This window comes from Metopolophium dirhodum, chromosome 2 (assembly GCF_019925205.1).
Source record: "Metopolophium dirhodum isolate CAU chromosome 2, ASM1992520v1, whole genome shotgun sequence".
Lineage (NCBI taxonomy): Eukaryota > Metazoa > Arthropoda > Insecta > Hemiptera > Aphididae > Metopolophium > Metopolophium dirhodum.
In genome coordinates, this window is record NC_083561.1 from 16312880 (window position 1) to 16339214 (window position 26335).

The 26335-nt window shown below is 26.1% G+C and overlaps 1 protein-coding gene across 4 annotated transcripts in view; it reads left to right on the plus strand.

The window, feature by feature from the left end:
* Nucleotides 1–812: 812 nt before the first annotated feature.
* LOC132938699 (connectin) overlaps nt 813–26335 on the plus strand; it is a 269490-nt gene continuing 243967 nt past the window's right edge. The window contains exons 1-2 of one of the 4 annotated variants that reach the window (XM_061005683.1): nt 813–1153; nt 24625–24696. The gene's annotated coding sequence lies outside the window, so the exon portion shown is untranslated. Of the gene's footprint in view, nt 1154–18550; nt 18722–24624; nt 24697–26335 lie in introns of those variants that run through there. The other 3 variants (XM_061005684.1, XM_061005687.1, XM_061005688.1) reach the window with 3 other exon arrangements.

The following is a 26335-nucleotide window of genomic DNA, read 5'->3' on the forward strand; positions in this document are numbered from 1 at the left end:
TTTTTTGGTATGCTTCATAAAATTATCATAAGATGGACAGACTAATTTCATACCTGATTACTAATAATCAATATTTAATTTTCGATCACGACGTACAGAAGATAGATAATTATTATATAATGTACGATGTAAGTAATATTTCTGTAACATTTTCATAGGAGCAAATCCTTTAAAATTTTTTGGGGGGGGGCTAACATTTTTGACATCAATCAATGTGAGAAAACATTTTTGGGGGGCTAATGGGATATTTGGGGTTTTCCGACTTCATCTATGAACATTTTTCCTCTTAACATTTACCTAAGTAGAAGTGTTTATATTGCACTTTCTTCTATAGTTTTAAATTTAAATTTGTTTTTTATTTTTATTTTTCATTAAAATGAAATATTTTGTGAAAAATAATATTAAATAGGTATGTAATTAAATATTTTTCATCAATAATTACATTTTTAATAGAATTAAGGACTAGACAATTTGTTTTTTTTTTCGGGATATGGGCTATCTCCTATGGTATTTTTAGAACGTGTCGTCAGGGACACGGGTCAAAATTTAATTAAAAACAAACGAAAAAAATTGCATTTCCGTCTTTTTGACAATAATAATAATAATAATAATAATGCGTGTGCGTTCTGCGTAGGTACCTATATCCTATATATATATACATGGGCACCGTACGGTAAACATTGGGATTTATGTTTTCCGACGTGACGCCGTGGGCGGAGGGATGAGGCCGAAGGGATGGTTCGGTCGGTGGCTCGCTCTGCTCTGTTGTCGGTCCGATCACCACGAGGTTAAAGCCGGTGTTGCCCGCGGTCTGCGATCAGTTCCCGCGCTGCCGCAGACACCGACTCACGAACGTTGCCGTTAATTCGCTCGTTCGTCGTATCCGCAAGTCGTGCGCGTCGTGTGCCCGGCTGTTTCTGACGGCAAGATTTACGCGAATACTCATCGGTCGTCCAATAGACGATTTACCACGCGACGGACGAATGAGAGATATCGGCCGGACAACAGCAATAATTTATTGATGACCTACTGCACGACACGACTTTTTTTGCCGACCTTAGACATTGTCGTTGTTGTAGATTAAATCGTTGTTTCTATCATTCGAATCGTTCGGCGACCGACGACGGTTCGTCGCGAAAATTATCGCATCAAAGTGAGTAATCAAAAGAACAACCCCTCTATGTAAACGAACCTCATCCATCCTCGCAGGACCCTTAACATGTATAACTCCGATTATTTAAGACACGCGTAAATAGGTGTACGCATAATAACAATATTACGATGGTTAGGTATTGGAAACGTGTTACACAACACCTTTCACGTTCCAATGCATCTTGTCAACTACGGTGACGTATCGTTATAAACTCAAATCAGTAAAATGCACTCACATGATTACATATAGGTATTAGGTACCCTAGGATAGCACAAAAAGATCCATGTTTTGGATCGAATATGTTTATGAGAATCGTACGACTAAATATTACAAGACGGGTTATTTATTATTCAACTTTTAACTGTTGTTCGAAATTAGTATAATAATAATCAATTTAGAATGCATTTTTTATGTTAATTGCTAATTAGTAACTACATTAAACTTCATGCTCGTGATGTTTTATAATTTGAAAAATGTTAACATTTTAAATTCCTATTTGATAATGGGATCATATTGTGTTTAATAATATTATTTTTATGGAAATTATTTTAGCATAATTAAAACAATGTAATTATTTGAATGATTCATATACTTTTTTTGTATAAAAATTGTGTTAGTAAATTATTTTTGTCTAGGTATAATTTAAATTTAATAATAATTAACTATAAATATTTAATAAAATTAAACATATTTGTATATTATAATTATATTGTTATTATTAATACAGTAGCCGGTATTTCGTCCAAATTTGAACATAAAATTACTATAAAAATTTTTTTTATTAGTTTTAGATTTTTTGGTTACATATCTACTTACGGGGAACCTCGTTTTAATTATCAATTCTTAGCTTTAATATTTGAACATTTTATACATTTTTAACCACAAAATCATTTTTCAATTTTTAATTTTTGATAAATGTCGTTAAAAATCAAAATTTAATTGCATATAAAAAAAAATTGTGCTTACCTAAGTATTTTTAATATTTTGCAACTGATATTGTAACAATATATCAGTAGCCTAGTATTAAATGTTTAAGGTTTTTGACCCAACGAATAAAATTTTATTGACATTTATAGAAAAAAATTGAAAATTGAAAATGTCCGTAAACACCTCAAAATATTTTTGACCCTCCTAAGTACCAATTAGATTCACTTTCCGATCAGAAAAGATGCTGTTGAAGAAAATTCAATAATTTTTACACTGTCTTAAAAAGTGATGACAGACACAAATAAAAAAAAAAAATACTGATCATTGTAAAACCAATTCATTTATAGCTCCGTTCAGAATCTAAAAATGTTTTATAACATTATAATTTATGGCGCTATTTAAATATTTAATTAAGTTATTACATTTTATTTTTTAAATCAATTATAGGTAAAAATAACCATTTGGGTGTCTATATCTTCTACTTTTTGTTAGGTGCCTATGTAAAACCTAAAAATAAAATTGGTTCATAAATTATGTTAAACCATTTTAAAAATTATGTAGCTTATTCTACAAACAGCTGATATTATGTTATAATATATTGTACAAATGAGAATATTATAGTTTATTTTATATTCTTATAATCTTGAACATAATATTATTACTATACTTACTTACATATAATTATGAACTATAAGTATTAAAACAAAATTGTATACTAGGTATAGGTATATATTATAAAGTATAATAATATAACACTTTTACTATTTTAAATTTATAAGTAACAACTTTGTAACAAGATTTTTAATTATACTAAATACAGATATATCATATTATATGCATCAGTATTTATAAACGTATAAATATTTTAACAAATTCTTGAGAGAAATGACAAAATATTTAGAAATTTTTATTTGGTGAAAATATATATTTTGATTGACCACGCGTTAAAAAAAACGGAGTTGAGAAAATTTATCATTGACCTCTGGGAAACATGAAACTTTTCATGCAAGAGTTAAGTGCCAAAGTTCTACGATTTCTACATAAACACGTCATACAAACACATCATTTTATCTACCGATGTGTATAGTGAGCAAAAATATATTTGTTGCTGACAAATATTTACCAACTTTGATTTATATTAAATTCAAAAAGTTTAAGATGATGTTTTTAAGATATATTTTTAAGAACATGCATTTATCGGAGAAAAATAGACATGAAAAAGTTTGAAAAGTTGAAACGTTTTAAAATTTTATACGTAGGTAAACAAACATAAATATAAGGTTTGTAATGCAGTGAATTAGTAATTAGTAATTAGACCTTTAATTGTGATATTTTTTTGCTCAATAGTTAACACTTCAATTTATTGTCTCTGTATCGTGGAGATCGTATAATATTCGTATGTGTAATTTCAATGAAAACAGTAAAATGTTTGGGAACATATTATACACACGACACATACGAACCCCGACACCCCCAAACCATATTGTATATAATATATCTTTATACTTGCTCAACGATATATTCGGAAAAATATGGTAAACATCGTATTTAAGGGGCCCAGTGCCAGTTTTTCAAATTTTCCGCAATTCTATACAATTTGAAAATTAAATTTTATATTTTAGTTGCCATCTTAATTATAATACTTTTTCACAAATCTACTGCCCGATACCTATTTATGGATGGGGGGGGGGGGGATATTATATCGAAAAAAAATATTTCACGGTAATAATTCTCAAACATTGTAGAATTGTTGGATTTTGATAACTATTTTTTTATCTAAAAGAAAAAAATTTCCTACAGGCCACATTGAACTCCAATTTTTTATTTTATTTCACATAGTGATATACTATAATTTCTAAAAACAAAACGCCTAAAATTGTATTATTTTTGTATTTTGAAAACACATTATAAAGTTTGAGTTTAAAATTAAACGGAGTTCGATGCGGTCTGTAAAATATTACCTTCTATTAGTAAAAAAATATTATCAAATTTGGTTAATTCTACAAAATAGGATCATTATTGCCGTAGAGCGTATTTTTGTGTACAAAATTACAATGACACCTTAATAATATATTGTATGCTAACTCTATTAATAAGCTCAAAACTTTAGTATCTACAATGGCATATTTCTCTAAAGCGTGCCGTTGAGTTGTTGAGTGTTTACCTACTATTTATCCAGTAGTAACACGAACTTAAATTGCAGCATTTTTATATATTACTTTAAGCAAGTTCATTAATTATCAACAGTTTCTCCAAGTGTAATGAAAAACTTATAGGAAAACAACTATCAACATATTGTAAAAATATTATTCTATTGATATGTTTATTATAAACGTGAGGCAATACAACTTTTCGACTCCCATATTATGCTCATGCTTCTATAATTTCTAAAACATAGGTAACATTTCTTAATTTCAAAAAGTTTATCAGTACATTTTACAAGTACTGAGTATTGGTTAAAGAAAAATAAGAATATGTTAAACTATTTTGTTAGATCCATAGTTTAAAAACGATCTTGTCAAGTGCCACTAGTGGGTGCCTTCTTACTCAGGTATTATTGTTACTCTCATCAAATATGCTAATTGTGCATAATTTGTACAGATTGTATATATTATTGTGTAAAATAATTAAAAAAAAAAAAAAACGATCTTGCTAATCGATTACGATAATAACGATAAATATAATTTGTGAATTGTATGTTAAATTCTTCTTTAAGATAACATTGACAGTTTGTTGAATCTTAACAAATTTATAAAATGTTTTAAATTAGTAATTCATTATTATGTTTTTAACCTAAAATACAGTTATCATACACAAATACATACCAATAAGCCGTATGGGGACAATGTACCTATAGATTTTTAAATATTTTATTTTATTTTCTGTCATTACTGTCTATAAAAGTGTTATTTAAAACTTTTCAGATATTCTCTAGGGGAATTTAAAATGTGTTTTTTGATGAAAACTTCAAAATCTGTTTTCAGTGATAAAAATTACACTTCACGGAGGCTTCGTCTAGCTTGACCGCAGGGATCAGAATGTACGTTGTAGTAACTTTTGGTTTTTTAAAACTTGGAGTTTAGTCAAGTTTACTAAATCCATAATAGTATATTATATTTATATTTTTTTTATTATGATAATAATAACAATGTTTGTTTAACAAATGAAAAAATGTATATAGAATATAAATTAGAGAATTAACACCTCAAAAAGCTAAACATATCAACAAAATAAAGTTCCATATATAATATACGTAGGACATTATAATAAAACATAAAATAATGATAAATGAATAGATACATATATTTAAAATGTATTTATCGTAATTACATTGTTTGGATAATTTAAAATGTTATATGTAAAGTATATAATATTTATATAATTATATCACATAAATTAAATTTTGATAAATTGTCAGTATCAATAATTTGATATTAATTATATCATCATTTATAAGCAAACTTAATAAATAAAAAAGTGCTTAACTGTACTTAAGTAATAACTAAACTGCTAATTAGTTATTTGTAAATATTCTTAAATAATTTTTTTTAATCAATTACTTTGGGAAAAAATACTAACCACTTCTGATGAAATTTACCCCTTGTGTTTATTTATTATTAGAGTTCGCGTTTTATTTAAGGTTAATGAATGTTGTCCATAAAGTTAATAGTTGTTGGTGGTTGATTTAGAAACGTAAAATCAGACCTTCAAATATTAATTTAGGGTGTTTTTTTATTACCTACCTAACAATAAAGTTTTAAATTTGTTTTTAATAATGGCTTGAGTAAATAATAATAATAAAAAATAAAAAATTAAGTTTAATTAGTTTAATATATACTGTATAGATAAATACTAAAATACACACAAAACAAAATAAAGTTACCTAGAGTTATTCCTTGAAATCGAATATGTTTCACATTTATTTCCAATATCTATAATTAATCTGTTATGCTAACTATGTACATAATATATTATTTATTTATACAGCATGATTACTATATTTTTTTCATACACAATAATTTGAAAACTTTTCCATTTTTTTTTTGTTTATGTTTATAAATTAAATACAAATAATAATAAATACTTATATTAAAATAATTTTCCGGTACGTAAAGTAGTTTAAAAGCATTAAAAATATTTTATATAATTTCTTAGATATTTTTCTTGTTTGAGTATTATGTTTATGCACTAAGTCTAAAATTATTATGAAAATGCCATTACCAAATTGACATGATATAACTACTCTTTGGCATGAACTATTGAGTGGGTCTAATTTCCCGTCAATTTGGAAAGTATCAATTTATCGGAAGGGCTCCTAATGCTCATTTCATATTGGGGTCTTATAGTTCACATACAAAAGAAGGAGAACGCACACCCACGGTCGACTTATATTTGATCAGAATTTTTATTTCTCTAGAGACCACGTATATAACTCTCCCTTTTCTTTTACCCTTCCCTAATTTCTTTGCAGCCCTAGTGAATATCCACTGGGAAAAACACACGGCAATGGTTCTTCCATTAATTTGCCCTCGACATCTCTAGTATATATACACAGCAACGCCGCAAAATACTAGTAAAACTTTGATTACCGGCCCTAAAGTGTTTTTTCTCTTGTACCCGTTTCTTTTTCTCTTTACTTTCCGACAATAAGCTTCCGAGGCTTTATGGTTTGGTTACAATGTTTCTAAGTTAATTAAACATTTCATGCTGATGCTACAACTCATACCACGTCATTTTAGCATTTTATCATTCATAGTTATTACGTATTACAGTTATAAAATCTTAAATCTTTTTATACAAAAAGTGATTTCTTCAAAACTGTGAGTTAATTATATTGGTGCGTCTATAACCGTATTAATAATACGATAAAATCGAATGTGAAAATTATATAGATTGTAAATTAATTTTACTAAAAAAAAGGTAAGCAGCAATCATTCATTTTCTAAAGAGTGAAATTGTCTACATATAATCTCGGAAATTTACAAATACATTCAAATAATGTACTACCCATCATCAACATTTGATTTTTAATTTGTATTTTAAATTATGTTAACATTATAAATATTTGAATTATTGTTTACAAATTTTATTTTTCACGAAGGTGCAACGTAATTAAGATGTTTAAGGGATTCAAGTAGGTACTCAATACAGATAATTTGATCGATATTTATTAAAAATTAAATTAAATATATATACTTAGTAAAAAAATTATAGTTTTAATATTTTTTTGAAGGGGCCAGAAATAAACCAAAATATAATCTGATATATTTAGTATAAATAATATTACTATTTATAGTATTATATATTTTTATTGAAAAAGTTGTGAAGTATAAAATTAAAAAATTGAGACATATAAACATAAAATAGAACATAAAGATGGTCAAAATGCTGAAATTACGGACCTAAAAAATAACACCCAATCAAAAACACACGACATAATTTGTAATAAGTAATAACGATTAAACAGTCTGTTATTGATTGGATAAAAATTAAAATACTGACTCGACATATAACCAGAACAAAATAAATATATATAAAAAGAATATAGATTTATTGAAGTGTATTATCATTATTATTATTATTATTATTATTATTATTATACTAATACAAAATTACAAACATATTTTTTTAAATAAATATTCAATTTTCCAGGGCTGGAAATATTGTTCTAGATTCGCCGAAAATTTCGATTACCGAGATACGTTTTTTCGGTAATTTATTATTATAACATCGTTAAACAGGCAACACCGTTCAACCGTTGATACCAGTAGTAAAATTTTAAATACTTGTCGCGTCTTTTTTATTATGAGAGCTCGCTATTAGGATATATAATATGTTATATATATATTTATATTAATGCTGTATAGTATATATGTATAGTCTATGGATGTATTAATATTAAACGACATGTTTGATTCAGTGGGGTAAATATTATGATATATTTTTTTGAATGCGTCATCAGACTTGCTTACTCAAAGTATATATTGTTAAAAATTGCAACACCCTAATGGTCGTATTATACATAATATAGTAAAGTAGGTTGTATAGTTTTGTAATGACAGACAACGTGTAATATTAGGGGAAAACTATTATATATTATATATTATTGCGTCAAATTGAATTCAGCATGAAGTGTATTGATTTAAAATATTCAAAATCAAAGCCTAGTCAAGTCAATAGGAAGTGTCACTACTGGGTGGGTTCTTTCAATAATCTCCAAGACTAAGTAATTATTAATATGTCCATAAAAGTAGGTAGGTACCTATTGCAATTTGCAATACAAAATATTCTTAATATGTCATCATACATTATATACATACTGTTACAATTTTAGATATATACTAATTGTGTATAGCGTACTTATACTGTATAGTTTATTTACCTATAAATATTATTAATGTATCATACATTTTTATATAAATCTATTAATATTTTCTGAAAAGTAAGACCCGTGTTGAAAGAGAAAACAGTGCTTACAATATAAACAACACGTTATAATTATATATAAAGTTTATTGCGCATACTTTAAAACACACAAAACACCTATTACTCAATTAAAATTAGTAAAATTGAGTAGTCTATAGATAATTCGTCATAAATAATAGAATGTACGTACTTAACAACAAAAGTTTAAATTAAAAGTTTTGGTTATCTTATAAGTTTACTCATGTTTTTTGCATCAATCGATAATTCTTTAAAAGGGTATCTATGTAAAACTTGATATTTCACAATTAAAAACTATCAGTTATTATTTGTAATTCAAAACTATCAGCTATTATTTATAATTCAAAACTATATATTGTATTATTCTTTTAACTTTAAAACGGTTATTTATATCTAAAAGTATTTAATTTGAATCATCTAAGGTTCGAGTCGAAATTTACTTAATCTAAATATCTTTGAACACAAGTTTTATAATACGTAAATAAAACACAAAAAGTTAGGAATTAATTAGAAATGTATAAAATATATGTGTTTCTAGAACGTTTTGGCACTGGAGCTTACGACTAACTTCCAATTTTAAACTTTGACTTGTACGAATAATGATTCTTTTTGATTACCGACCTATTAGCAATACAAGTATAATATAGTACATATAAGTAACAAAAATCAACGGAAGTTAAAATATTATATTTAATTAAATGTACCTGTTTGGCCCGCTAATTAATATGATATAGTCATTCATTGGTTGGTTGATTATTAGGTACACATTTAATTAAAACTATTGTATTATTTAAAAAATAAATAAACAATTTTTGTACGAGTGAAATAAGAGCGTATATTTAAGTACCAAGTGACGCGTAAGCCATTCCACCATATAATAATACTATAGGTGCCTACCTAATCAATTTCTATTCATATATAACATTTATGAAATCGATAGACCGACCGGTATATTATAGAGATATTCTCACTGAAAATACGAGTGTTTTGTTATGAAAAAAAGTTATGATAATATTCTAATATAGTTATTGTTATTGTTGTAGTGAGGGGAGTTGCACATAACGCCGGATTGGCTTAGTGTGTGTAATAATAAGCAACAATTCATTGCAATGCGTCTAGTTGCAGCAGAGACAAATTGCAAACATTTTTGACCCCGTTAGTCAGCTGGGGTTCATGGGCCATTAAAATACGCGAAAGTGTCGTGCATGTGTCCCTTATTAACGGTACATTAACCACAGCATAATGCCGGCCACCATCCATCGTTTGGAAACAGGAAAAAAAATATAATCGTTGATTTTGAATGCATAAATTGTTGAGTCTTGTTCTATTCTATTATTGTGGAAAAAAAAATTGCCCTATTACATAAACCAGGAGCGGCGGTGGCATTAAAGGTCTTTTAATGCGGAAAAATGGTCCGATATTTTTATATTATTATACGCACGGTAACAATGAATGTTTCGTTAAGAGGATTAACTGTAACAAAAACGGTGGTTATGGTTTTGGTTTTCTGAGGTTATCATACTACCCTTTTGTTCGGGCCGCTTTTAATCCGGCTATATCTGAGCGTACTTAGGATTCTGTAACACATACAGCCTATACAGACATTGTCTCTCTCTATATATATGCACCTACGTTTATTCATAATTATTATTGGTTTTGTTATGTATGTAAACTACAGTATGGTTGATACAAACAAATACGCGTGAACCGGGGGGGGGGGGGGGGATGTGCTCTTTATGCGCAAGTAAATACCTACTCAAAATTAAAAAATAAAATAAAAATATATACCCGGCTGCTTTTATAGGAGGAAAAAAAATTGTGATTATTATTACTCGAGTTGTAATTATTTCCAGAGCGCTTACGTTTGTTATTTCTTTACTCGTGTATATTGGATGTCGTTAATAAAAATGTTTTAAAATTTCCTATACCGCTGCCAGCTGGCTTTACAAATTCCACCGGGAACACACCGCGGCATGACTTATAATTAAACTTAATGAACTACAAAAAAAAAAAAATATTAAAATTAACGCCCATTAATTATTAAAAGTCCGATTCTCTATACACGGATCATGTAATTCGTATAGATTGGTACCCTGCACGATATGAATGATGCGCAAGAACAAAGCGCAACATGTTGCGTTTAAACAAAATTAGAAAAACAAGGCCGGCGATGACAGCATATTTTTGGCCTTAGGAAAAAAATGATTTCGGTTTCGTTTCTTCTATGGAAAATATACCCGATAAACCAGCAACATGTTTATTAAAATTATTATACGTTAAAGAAAGCAGTGGATTATAATCCATATTATAATATGTGTTCAATAAATTGCAAACAATATTTAACTACCCAGATTTATTGATTTATTTTTTGCATATAATAAAATATTATGTGGTACTATAAATTGATTGAAAATTGATAACAGTCTGTCCTTTACTGCTTTAGAAAGGTCATTTTTTAAATTGAGTCCTGTTACCTTTTTTTCGAGATACACTGTGACCCTAAAGGCGGGTTGCTTTCTAACATGTATAACCCTACCCATACCGTAGTCTTGTAATTGATTTAAACGTATTTATATTTCAAATTAAAATACCATTTGCGGCATAACTGAATGATCACATTTTCGAAGAAAATCTATTTTAAAAATAAATCTGATGTTTAATTTTAATCTTAAAGTTATATCATAATGATACTTTGAATTATATATTATTATATAATTGTATTTATACTAACGCTAAAACAGTTTTACTTGAATATGTTGGAGAATATGTTTAATTTAATTTAATAGTTGGAGAAGTTATTTAATCGAAATACACATAATTACTAAAATTCAATTTGAATGGGCTACAGGTACATATTTCTAATGTACTATGCATGGAAACTTTTTTTTATACATTTATATGACAAATGTTAAAATATGATGCAACCGTTTTGTTTTAGTGTTATTGAAAATATTTTCCATATGTCATCAAAATAAAATCCACTATATTTTTTCTAAATAATAACATCAATAATAATAATACGTATAATACCAAAACAATATTAAGTCAAATATAGGTGTATTAATTTTAGCAGATGCTGTCAATGTTTTTATTTTAATGTCAATTGTATAGTTACGCAAAAATTAAAACGTTACGTTAAATCTGCTATAAATTGAATTACGACGACAGACTTACATTTTAAAAGTAATACTATTTCAAAGGTACTAGAAATAATAGATTACTCGCAGAGACGTTTTAAAATGTGGCAGTATTGATCTCAACGGAGCGCTAAAATCTAATACTGAAAGAACGTCGCAATGTTATTACGCAGACTATGATTGGCCTAGATAGATTATGGCATTCTTGCGTTATGTAGATAAAACAATCTGGTACCCTCGACTAAATACATCCAACTTTTGAGTTATGACGGTATATTGTACCAAGGGAAGCAAATATGTTTGCACATTTTTTAATAAAAGTATATATGCTTATACCTGTTTTATGTAAAAATGTCGAATTAAAATATTCATCATAAACATCTGGCCCCATGCAACTATATATAAGTAGTGCTCGTTATTATTTTCGATTTAAGACACGGTGCTTAATGATTTGTTCGACAGTTTTCATTTTCCATTTTTGTTAAATATTTCAATATTATATAGAGAAATGCGTGTCAATAAAGACTTATATTGTAGGGTTGAAGTGGTGATACTCAATAGTTATCTTATATATGAAACACGGCAGTGACTTTCTGTGATTGTTCAGTTCTATAATTATAGCTATACCTATTCTAATACAGCGATTATGTGGGATTTTATAAAATTACGACATACCATTTTATTAGGAGGATTTCTCAATAAAACCGTGTAGTTAAGTCGTAATATATGAGTAAATGCATAATAATAATTATTATTTTTAAACCTTTGCTCTAAATTAAATAGGCATTGTTATAATATAGTTTTTGTTATACACCTCGGTGCAGTGTTTTATGGTAGAAATGTAGTATCGTTGTCATCTCCCGCGACTCTTCGTGGTTAACGCGTTTTAATAGTCATAATAATATCGTAATGGCAGTGTTGTGACAACGAAACCGACCCAAATTAGAAATGGAATTTACTGTTTTTAAAAATATATAATAAATCACGTATGTTTACCACTCTCCCCGCCATTGGTAGCGTTTCCTGGTGCACTGTTATTTTAAATCTGTACACTCCCGGACTTGGATTTACAATATATTATGTGACACTCGTTTGAAAAAATGTGTTATTGTAAAATATTGCACGGTGCCCCACAAAAAAAAAAGTAATAATAATAATTTCACGCGTTACGAATCACACATAGGGGAACATCTGTCGCGGACGCCACCCCTTTCATTTTTCCGAAAAGCGCAACACAAGTTCTGAGGTCTGAAATTGACTCTCGCCAACAGACCGTGATTCATATTTTCGTTTGATCGGTTTCATTAATGGTTTTATAAAGAAATCGTTCATTACTTTTCCGTTTTTGAAGTTTTTTTTTTTTGGTTAAAGAAAGCTTTTATTTTATTATATTAATCGGAATTAAAATTATATTTATTCTCATCGTAAAAACATAAATTAACGTATACAAATTTTAATATTTTACGTCGAATAAATAGACAAATATTTGTGAGTGCAATGGATTTATTTTTAAAATGTGTGTTTTACATACCAGTTGCCATATAATAAATAAATGTGTAACAGTCTTACTCTGAGTAAAATCTATGAATAGTAAACATTTATTTTTTGTTAAATTTAAACAAATAAGTGTTAAATAGTATACATATTGATAGATTTTTTTTGTTAAATTAACAAGTGATTTCTGAATAAAAGCAATTTTGTAAAATCAATATTTCTATCTTGTTATATTCAAAACTACAAATGCAGGAACTCTAGATATTGTCACAATTAGACGCACAAGGATTGTCAAAACAATGTAAATAAACAAAATAGATAATAATTCATGCTATAGGTAGTTATTTATTTCAAAGAAATATGATATTTGATTAGTAATGGGTTCATGATCCATCGTTATAATGATTAGGGTTTGTTTTGTCGAATAATTTAAATGACAATATTATTTAGATGGTTTTGGCAACTGGTTATAATTTAAATAATTTGCATAATCAAATATTCCAAGTTATCAATTATTTCTCATGTAAGCCATTGCATTTGATTTTATAAACCAAATGTGAATATTGTAAGTTTGTTGTTTTATATATTTTATAGGTTAATCCTATTTGAAAAAATTGAATTTATTAATGGTGTCCTCCAAAATGTATTATTTTTGCTTGTTGATTTTACATTTAAAAGATTTGGATAATTCAATATATTATCCCCCAAAAATTGATTTGGTTCTATACTTTTTCATTGTTTCTGAAATTATTTATTGTCATGTTTTCTAAATTTTAAACGAATAATTTTGCTGATATAATTATTAATAATGGATATTTTTTCAACCATCGCAATAAATGTATCTTACAAGAAATAGCATCTTTATGAAATATTACTTTGGAGGAATGCTTTAAATTTATTTCTTGACATAAACTGATCGACACTATTCTCCTTTTTACTGCCGAAAAGATTAATCGCAACGCTGTGCGATTCTGTGTGGTTTAACAGAAATTTTTGACAATACGTAGAGAATGATTTTATTAATTGAGAGTGATATTCAATTTTTAGATCCCAAGTAGGAACTATCAATAAATATAATGTATTATTATATTATTATACTATGAAATAGTCAGGAATACTATTCTATCCTCTAATATATAAAAAAGAAAAATTTTTTGTTTGTTCGTGGTAATCTCTGAATCTACATAATCGATTTTAATAATTTTTTACTATCAGAAAGCTACATTATCCCAAAGATCTATAGGATATATTTCAATATTTGATAATTGACTCTTAAGATAAGATAAATCCACGAGAATATGTCGCAGGAAGTTTTGAACATCACTACGCCATGTATTAAACTACGAATTGAACACTAATTTTGAATCATATAGAGTTGGTATTTTTAATAGGCAACGAAATGCACGGGATCAGTTAGTAAATAATAAATATATTACATTTTATATCATTCGTGTGAGTAGTGTAAATTTGGTTGAAGTATAAATAATATTTTTAAATACCCTTAGGTAGTAAAAATTAAAAATTAAAAATAAACAAAACAGAAATATAATGTATACTAATGATATCTTAGCTTTACGGAATCTTTTTTTCTTCTCAAATTAAGGAGCGGTTAGTACTGGCAAGTTTATCTTAAAAATATAGAGTTAATTCTACTATCTGCAGTATAGTAAGTACTATTATTATTCTTTTGTTTTATTTAAAAATACATTAAGTACTTTAGCCAACAACTAGGTTATTAGCCAATACAATTTCACACATTAAACATGTGTATTCCGCAATTTGTACGTAATTCTAGAGTCACTGAAGAGAGTGTATAGTTTCTTTTGATTTTTTGTCAGCTTCTCCGATTAACTTTATGTCGACCTACCCAGGAATCTATGAAAGAGATTTTAATTATATGGCTGATAATTAGTTGTGATGTGTTGATGTTGTGTATGCTAATTAAAGTGATTAAGCAGTGTAGTAAGGTATTATTATGTACTATTATGTATATATCAGATTTTAAGTACCTAAAATGGAACTAAACAATTTAGATTTGATTTGTTTTATATTTATATTAGATAGGTCAGAAGTAGATATACAGTTATTTACTAAGTTATTTGAAATAGGTTTTTTTAAATATAAAGATCGTCATACATTTTACTGATAGTGGTTTAAAAAAAAAATTGAATAATATACGAACAATTTTTTTGAATAAATTCATATTTTTACAAAATTGGGTATTTAATCAAAAACTAACGACTAAGTAGGTAATTTTTTTGTTTGGATTTAATAAAATACCGTTTTAAATCATTTCAAATCAAAAATGCAGTTGCAAATGTTATAACGTGAATGTGTTAACGTTATAATAAATTAACGTATTCCGCTTTCCTTACCCTAAGTATTTAATAATATAATAGTTTAAACACACTGTAGTTTACCATACCTAATTGTACAAGAACTGTAGAAAAATGTGTCGCGTCGTATACTTACCTAGTACCTAAACAATATTTAATATTTATTTTATATTAGATTCAGCAATATGTGTGGTCTTTGTTTATTTATTTAACTAAATGCATAACTTTGAACTTTGAAGTATATGCATAATTTGAAAAAATGCTGCGTTCAAGTTTTATATTAAAACCATTCGTTACAAATACTTATAACATTGGTGATTTTTATTAGCCATTTACCAGTGGCGCGGTATTTTGTTGTTAAATGTTTTTTTTACAAATTCACAGATTTCAGCTTGTATTTTCTTTAAAAATTATATTCTGAATTCAAAAAACTTTGATTTTACACTAAATTAGATGCCATAACTGTTTTAATAAAATATATACCTATTTTAAATTTTTACTCTAACGAAATGTATATTGTTTATTCAGTTGTTTGAGGTCAGCACTCAAACTATTAAAATAGATTTTTTTAATGACTATCATCAATATAAAATATATACACACAGTTAGGTACTTAGGGGAATACAAGGATAAACCGATTGATTAAGTAAATCATAATTCTTAAAATAGTTTCAAATTAAATTATATGATTATTATATTTTTATTGAGTTTTATGATACTTATAATAGTTAATAGCAATGTTATGTAGTTTGTTAATATTATCATTTTGAAAATAATGTTATTAAAAAGGACTAATATTATTGTATTTTCTTTGATAATAGTGCCAAGCCAAATTAAAGTACGAACAAATATAATTTTGTATTTATTTTATGTAGGTACATATACCTATTGTTTAACAATTTACCGAATTGATTTTACAAGTTAAAGATAACATTTTATTAAAAGTGAAATCAAGAATAATTAATGTAATCTTTTAAATCGAAATGTTCATAAAATATTTCAGTCCTATCATTTAATTGATTGCATTTTTTAGCACTTTGTATATAATATTGAAAAAGAAAATCAAACCATTTGCTAATGATTATTACTTGGGATTGAAAGTATTGACTTTGAAGAAGTATCTAAGGCTCTTTAAAAAGCTCTCTATAAAGCTAGAAAACGTAAGAACATAACAGTTTTGATTCTCTAAATAATTATTTTAAGTGAAATGTTTTAATAATTTTCCAAGGTTCTGAAAACTATAGATAAAAATTTTTGAATCATGATCATTTCTATATTATAATATCTATTATTATCATAACATAAGCCCGTTAATTATTAATAAATAAATAATAAATAAGACTCCACCAATTATGTGGACAAATCATCATATCTCATATTATTCTCTCTTAATGTCATTTTTGAATAATCAACTGTGGAATATTATATCTCACCTATACTTACAATATTCGTTACTTATAACTACTTTGTCATTTAAAACTGAGTATTGTCTGAGAATTTATTTTTAGGTAGGTGTAATTTTTTTAAAAAAGTTTTCTCTGAGTTTTCTTTTGTAAAATATAATCTTTGTCTTTATTAATGCACATTTTTAATGTGTGATGAATACATTTTTCAAAGTTAAAACGTTCTAAACCTGTGGGTGAAAATAAACAATATATTTCATATCACTAGAAATTATGTAGAATACATAAATTACCATCCAATTAGCAATTATAAAATTGAATTTTTCAAACATTAGTAATGATTCATGACATTGTTAATGTGATGGTACATTGTTTTAATTTTTTATAGTTATTTTTTGCTTGGATTTAGTCAACTAATTATGTGTTATATAATTTATAATATGTTAAGTATTATGATCATACAATGTAGACAACTTTGTAACAGACACTGTATTATATAATTATAGTGTAATATTATATACTTTTGCTTATAAAAATCATGTTTAAAGCATATGAGATATATTTTTAATTTGTATATGCTAACATTCATCGTATTATTACTTATAATGACAATAGTCGATATAATGAATATAATACTAAACAAAATAAAAAATAGAACGGTCCATTTTTGAAAATGTATTCGTTTTAGTGATTTTACAATGTTTATTAATTTTACATTTTCAATTTTTTTTGTCACTTTTAGGAGCAGTAAAAAAGATTTTATTCTCAATTTTGAAGGGGGTTTCTGGTATAAATTGAATTTACTTGATACAGAGTAGGTACAAATCAAAAGTAACAATGTCTGCTGTACATTTCATAATAATCAGGAAAAAAGTAGAAAAAAATGATGCTTTTCTACAAAATCGATTTTATTTTTTTATTGTAATTAAAAATGAATATCTGTAGATACTTGAAACTTTTGTCAAGTATTTATGTAACATTTTTTTCTATTTATAAATATTATAAATTGTTGAATATTTTTAGTTTTTTTATGATTCATGTTAATTACATTTTTCTTCTAAGTCAAAAAGATTTAGAATTTAATATGAAGTTCCTTATAAGTTGTTCTTACAGCATTAAAAAAATATCGAAAATATAATATAGTCATACATGTTTATTATAAGCGTTTGATGTTAAAATGTTGTAAAAAAATGTAGGTACTTATATAATTTAATATAAATAAACTATAAAATATCCTTTAGAAATGGAGACCACCATTTTCGGTCAGAATCGTTTTTTGTATGCAATGATTTATTATTAAATTAAAATTTAACATATACATTTCTACGGTGACCTACTCAATTACATGGATAAGTCTAAACCCGCTATACAGCAGAGCGAATTCTCTGGGTTTTTTTAAAAACTATTTTATGTATGTTTAATGTTTATATTATGTAAATTGTATATTTATAAGAAATGCAAAAATTTTTTTTTCAAGTACCTAGGTATCATGTAACATTAAAAACTTGAATAACAGGTATAGAATTGGCGACTTCAGTTGTATTAAAATGATTGCTTAAACGGATTCACGTGCCAAAAGTTTAATGGCAAAAAGATAAAAACACATTTTTCCACGTTTCCACATCTCTGGGTGGTGGATGCACATTAAATGATTACTGCAGTTAATACTTAGATCGTGACAGTTACGCAAGGATAAAGAATTTGTGAAAACCAAAAAAAAAAATGTTTCATTTTATTTTAATGTGTTACAACTTCCAATATTTAAAATCGTGTTTGTAGTTTAATATTTTTTTTCTTTTTATTCGTGTTAGAGCTTCAACTGCTAAGGTTAGTCGTGGTCTACACAAACCTTATAATAATTAATAGTTTAATAATATTGTTTATCATATTTTAATCATATAAATTAATTTCTCATGAAAGGCAACAATTATTTTTATTCATCATATTTGTAAATAAGTTAAATTATTTATAAACTTTGGTTCTGTTTTTACTTATTATATTCGAATAATTAATTTTCCAAGAAAAAAAATTATCGTTTAATTTTGGGTTTAAGTCGTTTAAGACTTGACATTTTAATACATGATTATTTTTCATACTATATTCAAGAATCATGGTGGTTTAATAATATAGTATGTATTCAATACAATTTTCCAAATTATTTAGTTTAGTCAGTCGTAACTTATTTTATGTGCTCTTTATACATTTGAAAATAAGATTTACAAAACACTTTGTCAAACTACATTCAATCAGTTTTCCAAATGCACTGTTATTAATCATTGCAGGTTATAAATGTTTACCAATAATAATAAAACAACTAGTAGTGAGCGAAAATATTAGACGAGTGCTAATCAATTAATTCCAGCTGTATCTACTACGTATTTGTTTCCGTAAAATAAGTATTGGTTTATTTATTTTATCTGTAATACCTACCTATTATAAATATTATATAATATTATTATACCAATTGAAGAAATCATCCAAAATGTAAAAATCAAAATGAATGATTGTAAAACAAGTTAGAAAATATACACTTAAACATATTATGTTCCCTACTGGATATTTTGTACAATTAATATTCTTGTCATGGCTGTGAATTAAAAATGTTCCATAGTCAAACACATAGTTTTTTGTTATTCCCCTTCGTCTCTAATGTGGATACCTATAGAAAAAAATAAAATATTACAATAAATTAGTGAACGGTATTTTAAACAAAATCATTATGAACATTTTGAGATTCCACTTATAACTAGGTATCTTTATAATCGATGGTATATATTATAAATTATAATACTCAAAGACGTTTGAGTAGCGTTTGTTGCTATTATTCCATAGGATTGGTCGATTTTAGTTGACAAATATTATTTGTTTTGTTAGTTTTTGTTTCTTTGGTTTGAAGTCGTTTCTAAATAGTTAATTTATATTGCATTATAATTACCTATACAATTAAAACTTATCAACGTTATTATTGTTATTTTTATCTTTTATATTATGGAATTAAATTTGATGTTCAATATTTAGAATTTTCTTTATATACCTAATAATAATAATAATAATAATAATAATAATAATAATAATAATAATAAAAATATGTGTAAAGGAATAATAAAATAAATATACTGTCAATATATGAAACAGGAATCAATTTATTTAATATTTTTAGTAATTTAAATTAATAATTATATTAAAATATTCAGAGCCAAGTTCAAAACGAACGTAATATTGTATTACATCAAAATAACCTCGGCTGGGTAAAAAATAAATCGAAAATAAATTAAATTACAAATGAAATAGTCATTTAATAGTTTAATTTTCCATTCGAGTAATATAATTTTCGATTATTTCATCCTTCGATTGTATTTCATTAAAAAGTTTTGTCATATACCTATTATGATTTCAGTATTATAAAATCCAAATAGGTAAGTAAATAGTAAATACCAATATCTCAATTGCTTTTTATTTGTTTTTTTCTAAGAAACAAAAAGCTACTTATTTTTAATTATTTAAAACATGTAGTTTTTCATTCGGTACAGAATTTAGAATTTAATAGCTTAATGTTCATAACATTCTAAGTAATTGTTTACAGTTGAAACCAATTCTTTTAAAATTTTTAATCTCAAAATTAAAATTATCGCAATCATAGTATACACAAAAGGGGTTTTTTTTTTTTACCAGTCTTAAGCATTTTGCTTTAGAACGGTGTACATTGTTTATCCTATTAATTCTTCGTGATTGTACCAATGAATAACTATAACAGCAGCATAATGATAAATTTTTTTTTTTAATAATCTGTTTATAATTTAATCATTTAAAAAATATGCAATATAGTGAGCAGTAATGAACAGCGTTTATAATTCAGTACCTAGTACCTATCTATTTTGTTAACTTATTATTAATATTTTTTCAATCTTGTTCCCTCTATTAATTTATTATTATTGGATTTATAAAATATATAAATATTGTTTATTTTTTATTAGATTGGGTTGTATTAACTCAGTTTAATAATCTAAAACAAATCTATAACGACAATACAATCTTTAACGTATGTTATTGATTTGTAGGTATTGTGTGGGTATGGATGTGTAGCGTGTGATTCATTTCAATGATCGACTGTAAAACATTGATCTTTAATCCATATTTCTGGATGTTTGTTTTTGGATGATTGACCAAATATAAACATTCTAGCAACACTGCAGCACGTCATGCGTCTTAATATTGAGTATTTACTCTTTAAAATACTAATGAGAAATGGTCAGCAAATTAATATTTGAAATACTTGAATAATAAGAATGATAAAAATAAATAACAATTGTATTTTATGTTTGGAAAAGTTGAACAGCCAAGTTTCAGAATATAATAGGTACAAAAAAAAAAAATGTCTAGTCCTGCAGCCTAGTGGTTTGCGTTTTATCTAAACAATAAACATGTTATAACGTAGTTAAGTCCGAATATGGTTTGTTTTGTACTTTATGAATGAACTATTTACTTTAGAAATAAATACATAATATATAAGAATACGATTTCTAAAGCCCCCTAGCTCCCTTCCCAGTATCCGCGCTTGGGCATAGCTAGCACCATTATAATCATCGCGTTGGATGTATACGAAGTTCGTTATTAAAGCTTAGATATTTTTCATTGTTAAATAGTTATTCAAATCGTCAACAATGATCAGAAGAATACCTACATTTATTGTATTCGTCAATTTAATTACGTGTAACTAAATAGCCAAAATCTATATTTTTTTTTTTATAAACTTTGCATTATTAATATTATCTTGTGAACGTAACATACAAGTTATATTTGCCTTTCCTAATAGTCAATAATAATAAAGTTACAACATTTTAAATAACGAAATCAACCTAAACATTTCTAATAACAATAATAATAATTAGTATAGGTACCTACTACCTACGTATGTTATAGTTATTACTTATTTAACACAATATTTTATTATAATAATTAAGACAAATATGTAGCGGTGTTTGGTTATTATATCAATGTTTCATTGTTAGTTATACCGTTTAACAAAACTATAAACAATGGGTATTATAATATCTGTCTATTGATAATATAAATGTTTAAGGCAAAATTGTATACAATAAATAAAAACTTTTACACTTTAAATCTCAAGTTTTAAAAGTTAAACAAAATATAATTTTACCCTTGTACCCCCATATATATTTCAACTAAAGGTACATTCAATTTTTTTTTGCCGTGAATGATTGTTTTAATTTCAGCTATATATGGAGCATTTTTATTGTAGAGCATTGGATTGAATTTTGTCCTGTTAATGGAATTACAGTATAATTTAACCAGTGTATTTTTTTTTATACTTTGATACCCGGATATCCGCAAGGTATGGAATGAAAAAAACCTTAATGGCAACAGGATGTTACAGTTACCGGTTAAGTTGTCTTTATACGTTTTTCGAGAACTTTTATAATACCTTACTAAAAGATTACAAAATGAAAAAAAATAATGTAGTGTCAAAAGTTAGTTATTATTTTATTAAATAATTAACCATTATTCTCTAAACCGAGATTATAAATACCTACACATTACACAATATAAATGTTTACCTAAAACCTAAACTTTTTTTTTCAACAAATAATTATTTACCAACCAAATTATTTAATGTATAATTTTAGATTGTGAGTGGATCGATTATTGTAATTGTTTTACAATGATACCTATGTGTTTTTAAGTTTTTTTTTGTCCGTAACCAAAATTGGGAGCAAAAAATATGTTTCAAACTTCCACTCTTAGGGTGATTTCTGGTAGAAAATCGGAGTTAGTTGGTTATAAGTAACAGATTCCCTGTACTTTTCAAAGTATAGGGAATCGAGAAAAAACTAAAAATATATTACGCAAAAATGTCATAGGTAATTAAAAATAAACAATAGTTTTCGATTAATGGACTTTATTTTTTTGTTGTAATTAAGAATGTAATACCGTAGTAAAGACGCATCATTTTTTTAATATTATGATCCTTTTTGAGCTAATTATTGACATTTGATATTAATCGTTCAGTTTTTATAAGTTCTGTTATTGTAATTAAAAAATTCGAAAATTTGGTTCAATTTTGATAAAATTCGTTCAACAAAGGACCCAAAAGACAGATTTTAATCCCTCTGATGAGCCCCGTAGGCCTGAAGTCCCTCCATACTTTCACGCTATGTAACGTATCCGCACTTCTTCTTCACTTTATTTTTGTTCTACTCATACACTACGATAAAGTAATAAGTATAGAACGTATTTTACCGGCTGTCGTGCAGATTATGATGTGGGTTCATTACATTTATTATTATATTCTATACTTGTATTTGTACTTCAATATTCCCAAATCCCGATATGAACTGTTTTCTGATAAGTTGTGTACACATATTATTATCGTCGATATATTTCACCTTTTTTCATTTATCCACTGTGACTTATATTTGCTTTGGATTGCTATTTAAAACACACATAATCATAACTAACAACTAACAAGTAACAGTACATATTTTTAAAATATTAATAAAGATAATTAAATATTTGTATTTTAATGAGAAAGTCGTCTTAACATAAAATGGTTACATTTCCTCTTGGAATTTAAATTTACTATTAGGTACTTATATAATTTGTAATAAGGGATTTTTTTTTTTTAAGTTCCGATAAACATTATTAAAATTTCTTGATTTTAGGTACATCCTATTATTTAATATCGATTTGTAAATTGAATTTATATTTTTTGTTATATAAAATATATATATAATTTAATATGATCCATGTGCGGTTTTGATGTATTTTAGCCTTTAGTTCTCAGAAAACAATTTGTTTTGAAGTTTATACGTATATATATATATTAGATTTTAAACAGAAGCAAAGAAATTGTTTGATAATGTTGTGTATTTTTGGAGGAAAAGTTTTTGAAGTAAGAAAAATGGTCTGAAAGTTTCATACATGTCCATTGTCCATCAATTAAAAATTTAACATGGATAGTATTTTTCGGATTTGTCAAAATTGCCAATAGTTCGAGGAAAAATCATTACAAATACCTACTGTAGAAAAGTAAAGGTGAAATGTTCAGTATTTTGACATAAAATCATTAATTGTGTTTAAAAGTTTAAAAATCACTTTTTTTGTGAAGTTAAAACGTTACTTAGTACAATATAATTGTTCAATTAAATATAGGTTAAAACAGCAAATAATTTCAAAATGCATATCTATTATTATTTTTCAAATTATAAAATAATTGAATAATACATTATTCAATCTTTTACATTCTATACATACTATCGAAAATGTTTACCAACCCCATATTGTTCTAGACGTACCTACTACCTACTACCTATACATACAACAGTAATTGTATGTGCCATTTTAACACTTATTATTTACGCTTAAAATTAAAATATAATTAGTAATTTTAATTATTAATTTAAAAATAGTGTTATTTATTTATTCATCATGTTTATGTAAAAAAAAAAACCTGATTATAATTCATTTTCCTATAAAATATTCATGTGGTTCTAGAAGTGCGTTGAGTTACATAAAATAATATATTATATTATATTATTTAACATAAACAGTGGAACACACAAGCTTAACCTGCTCACTTAAACATAATCATGTGTAAACCATGTTTCTTTATTTCAATTTATACATATTTATTATTTATAGGTAATATAATAAAAAAAGATGTTAATGTAGTTTTAATGTTTAATAATAAATTTATATTTTATGATTTTTAGATATTTGTATTGTATATTCGCGAAGAGAAGTGACAAATTAAATCGGAGCTAAAATTATCTAAAGTTTCTCGGGTGAGTGTATTCTATTTAATTAATTATAATTGAATATTCATTATCGGTTTCTATGCCCATTTTTATATATTTTTTTAGTTTTATGTGCTTTGGTACATAGGTACATAAGAATGCATAGGATATAAAAAAATCGCGCAAACATTTTTAAGTATATTCTCCACTCAATTTCAAATGAAATGCATTTGTTACATAACTTTTTAGTATCTTAAAAGTGTTTATTTCTCAAAAAAAATAAATATTGCGCCGAAATCAATAGAATTACGGAATACAATTTAAACTGTATTATGTTTCTATTAAACTTGTGTCATTGAATTTGATTTTAGCCGTTTTCAGGAAGTATAACGAAAAATCGATGCATGCGTAATACTTTTTTAAGAAATTTATTGGTCGTGAAAATATTGAGACTTCAATGTTAATTTTATTGTTCTTAGTAATTTATCGTGAGATATGGTTTACGAGGTAACAAATGATATAGCAATGGCGATTTTATTGTTGACTATTGTGTATTTTTTACGACTTATGCATCTGTGTGCAAACTACAAAGGTCTGTAAGAGTTTACACTACCGAGAAACTACGAAACTACAAACTTAAAATATTCGTTTTTGCAGGCAATTTGTTTTCCCCTACACCCCCGAACATTAAAATGATCGATTTATTAGTAGCTGCAGTATTTATTAAACTGTAGAAAAACATTATCTCTTATTCAATACCTATATGAACTTTCAATTTAGTTTCAACAGTTTTTCCCATTTATCTGTTCGCAGACTCGGTGTATTTTCTGAAAATAATTGTTCAAAATGACGTATGCTCTCGTTAGTATTTAGCATTTTGAAGTTAAAATGTGCTATATAGTGTAATATCATAGGTAGGTAAATGATTTATTATGAGCAGACTTTAAAATAATATGAATTCAATATTCTTATACTTAAGGCCAGTGGGATTACATTGTTTTCAGGACACGATATTATATTACAATAATCTTCAGTAAATTGTGCCGTTTTTTAATCATTTAAATATAATCACGAAATCAATAATTTAAATTTATAGGTATCGTAATAAATTATGAACATTTATTTTGTGGGTCGTGCAAATGATTCCCTTACAAGAAAATGTTTTATTAATAGGAAATTATTTTATTACTAGAATTATGTCGTTTGCTTACTATATAGCTACAATGCTACATACATAATATCTTCTTCATTTATATATTTAATATTAATTTAAGTATAAAACTACCTATACAGCAAAATTACGTATGAATACATTTAAAAATACATTTTGCTGTTTATAAATTAAAATTAGAGTGTACGTTCACGTCTAATATTCATAACCTCTTATAGAACTATTGCATAAGAGAATAATATTTTTGATAGTTTGGTCATTTTTCCTCGTTGGATTTATAATGAAAAAAAAGAGGATAGAATCCTGCAGTTACAATATACTTGGCACTCATCTCTCTTTGTTCAACTCTTCACAAAATTGTGCTGTGTAACTCAATTTTAATAGATGATTATGGCATTCAAAAATAAATTCTCCTGTTGATTCGATTCTTCAATATTTTTCGACGAATAATGTACCATCCCTAGACTCGATTTCCAATCTATATAAAGATGCTACACCGAACTACTGTTACTAAAG